At 42.5% G+C, this 5,775-nt stretch overlaps 1 pseudogene; it reads left to right on the forward strand.

Annotated features, from left to right (window-relative positions):
• The first annotated feature begins 1,800 nt into the window (after positions 1-1,800).
• Positions 1,801-2,373, forward strand: LOC145952082 (putative mitochondrial protein AtMg00860 pseudogene; annotated as a pseudogene).
• The last annotated feature ends 3,402 nt before the right edge of the window (positions 2,374-5,775 follow it).

Consider the following 5,775-nt stretch of genomic DNA (forward strand, 5'->3'; position numbering starts at 1 on the left):
TGCAGTGGATTTTCAAAGCTGAACAGTTCTTTGATTACTATAAAACGCCCGATGCACAATGATTACTCATTGCTTCAGTTCACATGGACAAGGACATTGTTCCTTGGTACCAAATGCAGTCTAAAACTAATGCGTTTCCCACATGGATTGTTTTACTTGTGCTCTTGAACTTGAATTTGGCCCTTCCCCATATGAATGTCCTCGATTAGATTTGTTTAAGTTGACTCAGGATGGCTCAGTTCATGATTATTATGTGAAATTCACTACTTTTGCAAACCGTGTACAAGGGGTTACAGGTGACACCTTGTTAGATTGTTTTTTTGGAGGCTTACAACAGGATATTCGTCGAGATTTTTTAGCTCAGGCTCCTACCACATTAATGTGATGCGTTTCATTAGCTAAACTATATGAGGAGAAATATGCCACCAAACCAAACACAAGCTACAAATACCATACAAAAATCGAAACACAACCTCCAAATATTAGCCAATCCTCCTCCCAATCCCTTAAGTCCAATAACCTACCACCTTTACTTCCCAAACCTACCACAACACCTCTTTCTAGATATGCTACTGTCAAAAAAATGTCTCCTGCTGAAATGCAATTACAAAGGGAAAAAGGCCTCTGTTTCACTTGTGATGAGAAATTCACTCCCTCTCATAGGTGCCCCAATAAATAGTATCCATGGCTACAATTAGATGAGGAAGATGACTTTAGTGAGCAAGCAAATTTTTCTGTTGAATCTGCGGTTGAAGATACTCAACCTGTTTGTGAAACTCATTTATCATTTAATGCCTTAAAGGGCCCTACTGGTGTTGGAATAATGAGATTTCAGGGACTAATGAATGGTTTGCCTATTCAAACTCTATTGTAGTGGAAGTTCAGATAATTTACTCCAACCAAGGATTGCTAATTATTTGAAGTTACCTATAGAACCAATATATAATTTCAATGTATTGGTCGAAAATGGTAGTACCTTAGTAGTTGAAGGATTCATCAAAGATCTAAAGGTCACCATCCAATCACACTCATTATTGCTGTCAGTATACTTACTTCCCATATCAGGATCTGATTTAGTCCTTGGTGCTTCCTGGCTTGCCACTTTGGGAGCCCATATTTCTGACTATAGTACCCTGACCTTGAAATTTTTGTTGAATGGTACCTTTGTTACTCTACGGAGATCATCTCAAGCTTCCTACTCAGGCCCAATTTCATCATTTTAAAAGAATGAATACCACTAATTCCATAGCTGAAATGTATTCCTTACATATTCAATCACAGATTCCTTCAAGATCAATTTCTCGAGTTGCCTGTTGATATGGATCCAGAAATAGCCTTGTTGCTACACACATATCAACAAGTGTTTGTTGTGCCATCTGGTTTACCTCCTCCTAGATCTCATATTCATGCCATACCCTCATACAAGGTGGTGATCCTGTTAAAGTCAAGCCATATCGGTACCCTTTTAGTCAAAAACAACAAATTGAAAAAATGGTCTAAGATATGCTGCAGGAAGGTATTATTGTTCCAAGAAATAGTCCTTTCTCTTCCCCTATCATTTTGGTGAAAAAGAAAGATGGAACATGGAGGTTTTGCACTGATTGTAGGGCCTTAAATGCTATAACAGTGAAAGATAGCTTTCCTATTCCCACAGTTGATGAACTAATAGATGAGCTTTAGGGTGCTCAATATTTTTCCAAATTGGATCTTAGGTCAGGCTATCATCAGATTTTAGTTAAGGAGGAAGATAGGCATAAAACAGCCTCCAGAACTCATCAGGGTCTATATGAATGGCTAGTTATGCCATTTGGGTTGACAAATGCCCCTGCAACTTTTCAATCTTTGATGAATGAGGTGTTTAACAAGTTGTTCAGAAAATGTGTTTTGGTGTTTTTTGATGATATATTGGTCTATAGCCATTCATGGTTGGCCCACTTACAACATCTTGAGATGGTATTACAATTGCTGCAGGAAAATAAACTATATGCCAAGCTGTCTAAGTGTTCATTTGGTCAACCACAAGTGGAATATTTAGGACACATGATTTCTGGGAACTACATTTATATAGAGGCAAGCAAGATACAAGTTATACTGGCTTGGCCGATTCCTACAAATTTGAAACAATTGTGGGGTTTTCTCAGGCTTACATGCTATTATAGGAGATTTATAAAGGGGTATGCCGCTCTTGTAGGACCATTGACTGAGTTGTTAAAGAAAGATAATTTTCATTGGCAAGATGAAGCTTCGTTGGCTTTTGCAAAATTGAAGAAGGCTTTAACTCAAGCTCCTATACTAGCTTTGCCTGATTTTGCCTTGCCCTTCCAATTGGAAACTGATGTGTCAGGTCTGGGCATTGGAGCTATTTTGAGTTAGAACTCACATCCTATTGCCTTTTTCTCAAAGAAAATGACCTATTCCATTCAGAAACAATTAGCTTATGTCAGGGAACTTTATGTAGTAACTAAAGCAATAGCCAAATTTCTTCACTATCTGTTGGGTCATAAATTTGTGGTCAAAACTGATCAGAAAAGTTTGAGGTATATTATGGATCAGAGTTTGCAAACTCCTGAGCAACAAAAATGGCTACATAAATTACTAGGGTAAGAATTCACTATCGAATACAAACCAGGAAGAGAGAATGTTGCAGTTGATTCTCTTTCTAGATCCTTTCACATGACGTGGTTGTCGCCACCGGCCCAAACGGGCCTCGGCGGTCGCGAAGACGGTCGAGCTCGCTTTTATTTTAGTTTTGAAAATGTATTGGATTATTAGAACGACTTGTTCTCAAACTGAGACCTTGTCGATCCTATCCAATTTATTTATTAAAACGTCTCACCAATCCATATTAATCCCAAGCGGGACCCTCCATGGATTAGTGGTTTTCGTAAAAGGAGGGTTCGTGGAGTCGCCACCAATGTTTTACTCAAAACATTGGAAAAAGGGATAAGGCAATTGATTTTATAAATCAACTTTGGCCATTACAACCAGAGTTGGGTAAGGGAGTCGGTTACGCGTGGGGAAGGTGTTAGCACCCCACAGCGCCCCTTTCGGGTTCCCTATGACAGATTATTTTCTAAAATAACAGCGTAAAATTACTAAATTACCCCTATTTATTCTAAGCAATTATAAATTAACTATCTACATGATGACAGTTTAAATATGCACACAGAAAGCAGTAAAAGGAAGGATTTAAGAAGAAACCTCTTGAAGCGTGCTTTTATATATTGAGTAAAACTGGGAAGCTTTTTGGCGTTCCCTCGCTCTACAAGCTCGCTCGCTCCTTCTAAAAACTTTTAACTATGGAAATCCGGAGGATTTCCCTTCGACTAGGTTCGATCCTCAAGCAAAATGGCTCGGGGCTCAAGAACTTCGTCGGATCAACTCTCCGAGTGATTTCTAGGGCAGAACACTGCTCAAAAACCCCAGAATACTCAAGGAGAGGGTTAAAACTATCTGAAAAAGTGTGGAATGACGTCCAATTGACGTCATATTTATAGGGAATAGGCGCAATACGGGCTACAGAATCAATACGGCCGTATTGAAATTTTTGAACTTCAATACGGCCGTATTGAGTTCAATACGGCCGTATTGAAATTCAGAAATTTCAATACGGCCGTATTGAGTTCAATACGGCTGTATTGAAGCTTCAATACGGCCGTATTGATTTCAGTACGGCCGTATTGAAGTTTCAGAAACTTCAATACGCCGTATTGAGTTCACTTCGGCCGTATTGAAGCTTCAATACGGCCGTATTAAGTTCAGTACGGCCGTATTGGGCTTCATTCCCTCCACTTCCTTATTTTGAGCTATTCTAAGACCTCTAGACCTACAGAGAACCCTCCTAGGGCCTTCCAGGAGTCCTTCTGGCTGATCTTCCTTCAGTCTTCGAGAGTCTTCAAGCTTTATTTCCGACCCGGACAATTTTAGGGGTCTACAGCTGCCCCCCCTTTACTTAGTCGGACGGCCTTTTGGTGTACCGGCTGACAAGTAAAGGAGTTGACCCAATTGTCCGGGTGATGCGCCGACCTTCTGACTTGTAGCGTCTTCCGGTGGAAAATTGTTGAGTAACCTCTCCAGGTTGTTGCATACCTCGGCGCTCCTGACAACCTCGGTAGCTAAGTTTACCCTCTTCAGGTCCTGCCTCTTAACATTCAGCAGTGTGAGTTTACCCTCTCCAGGTCCTGCCTCTTAACATTCAGCAGCGTGAGTTTACCCTCTCCAGGTCCCGCCTCTTAACATTCAGCAGTGTGAGTTTACCCTCTCCAGGTCCTGCCTCTTAACATTCAGCAGCGTGAGTTTACCCTCTCCAGGTCCTGCCTCTTAACATTCAGCAGTGTGAGTTTACCCTCTCCAGGTCCTGCCTCTTAACATTGAGCAGCGTGAGTTTACCCTCTCCAGGTCCTGCCTCTTAACATTCAGCAGTGTGAGTTTACCCTCTCCAGGTCCTGCCTCTTAACATTCAGCAGTGTGAGTTTACCCTCTCCAGGTCCTGCCTCTTAACATTCAGCAGTTGAGTATTGCCTCTCCAGGCCCTGCCTCTTAACATTCAGCAGTGTGAGTTTACCCTCTCCAGGTCCTGCCTCTTAACATTCAGCAGTTGAGTATTGCCTCTCCAGGCCCTGCCTCTTAACATTCAGCAGTTGAGTATTGCCTCTCCAGGCCCTGCCTCTTAACATTCAGCAGTTGAGTATTGCCTCTCCAGGCCCTGCCTCTCAACATGAGGTAGTTGAGTATCGCCTCTCCAGGCCCTTCCTCTCAACATGAGGTAGTTGAGTATCGCCTCTCCAGGCCCTGCCTCTCAACATGAGGTAGTTGAGTATCGCCTCTCCAGGCCCTGCCTCTCAACATGAGGCAGTTGAGTATAGCTTGTCTCCACAGTCCACAATGCTGCTTCGACGGTTTGTTTTTCTGATTTTGTGCCGCTGAGGGCTGGATAACGCAGGGATCCGCCTAAGGGATGTGCAGTCATTCATAGGTTCTTGTGTCCCAACTTGCATTGCTTAGTTGGTACCCATGGGAATTTTTGACTCCTTGGGGTGTAGACACAGATGCTCTCTCTCTGAGTTGAGCGATGCCTTATGTTTGGCTGACGTCCTTTTGACGTGAATGGAGTATCCCGGTTGTCCTTATTCGGGTGTCTCTCTTTGATTTTCTGATTGTGTTGCCTCTGTGTAGGCTATTATCCGCTGGGGGATTTTGTCGTTGATTTTGATTAGCCTCTTCTGTTAGGCGTATCGGCTTGACGTTCGATGTTTGGCTAAGAGCCGGATTCCACTTGGGGAATACTTATTGATATTTTTGATTTTCTTCTCCTTTTTGCAGGGATGCCTCTTGAGTAGGCGATTGGGGATTTGGGGATCTTATTGTATCCCAGAGTATTATTTAGGAAGCCTCTACAGGCTTAGCCTCGCTCAGCGCTTTGAGTCGGAGAGCTATCTTCCACTGAGGGAGTATTAAGTCTTTTGACTTGTATATACTGTTTGGATGATCGCACTTCCATTGGGGATTGCGTCGATTTTGCTTTGATAGCTCTCGCTAGGATTTTTCCGTGAGCTTGAGCTGAGGTTCCCTCTGGGGAGTATTATTTCTGCGAGCCTCTCCAGGCTCAGTTATTCTGCATACTGTGGAGGATGTGGAGTATTATTTTGGTAAGCCTCTCCAGGCTCAATTATTCTGTGGGAGTATTATTTCGACAAGCCTCTCCAGGCTCAATTATTCTGTGGGAGTATTGTTTCGGCAAGCCTCTCCAGGCTCAGTTATTTTGAGAGTATTCTT

This window comes from Cajanus cajan, chromosome 9, assembly GCF_000230855.2.
Source record: "Cajanus cajan strain Asha chromosome 9, NIPB_CcT2T_4, whole genome shotgun sequence".
Lineage (NCBI taxonomy): Eukaryota > Viridiplantae > Streptophyta > Magnoliopsida > Fabales > Fabaceae > Cajanus > Cajanus cajan.